Here is a 650-nt window from a genome sequence, read left to right on the forward strand (position 1 = left end):
ATGTTGGTTATGCATTAGTATTCAAGGAAATGGTTCGGTTTTGATTCCCCACACTTCAGTTTATTCATGATCAGCTGAGTTTCCTCCATTTGTTCACTGCAGGAGATCTAGTGTGGTTTTTGTAGGACAACATGGTGTGATAATTTTAGCAACACTGGTCACCAGTGTCCTTAGTGCCTTTTCTCTTCATGTTGATAAATACTCACATGCACCTGTATTTTTCTGAAATGCATCCTCGCATCTGGATTGTTGTGTCAAAGTCTGTATGGCTTTTGTAATAGCAGCAGGAGGTGTTTCACACTGAATTACTGGATGTAAAATGATGGTTGGTCACGTAGCTCTGTAAGAGGCTGTTCCCGAATGTGAAGTGATCAGAATTACGATTAAACTAATGCAGAAGTTCCACAGACTTAATTGAAGAAGGGACTTTAGTCAAATCTAGAGAGTTTACAACCATCCAATTTAGTAACCAATCAAAACACCTTAGCATCCACATCGCAACACCCACAACACCCTAACATTGTGAAGCAAAAGTTTGGGGTGAGTAAGATTCTTTTAAAAATAAAAGAAATACTGTTATTCATCAAAAATGAATTAATTGGTATTAAAGACATTTATAATGTCACAAAAGATTTCTATTTCAAATAAAT

This window comes from Sinocyclocheilus grahami, unplaced genomic scaffold, assembly GCF_001515645.1.
Source record: "Sinocyclocheilus grahami isolate Dianchi unplaced genomic scaffold, SAMN03320097.WGS_v1.1 scaffold575.1, whole genome shotgun sequence".
Classification (NCBI taxonomy): domain Eukaryota; kingdom Metazoa; phylum Chordata; class Actinopteri; order Cypriniformes; family Cyprinidae; genus Sinocyclocheilus; species Sinocyclocheilus grahami.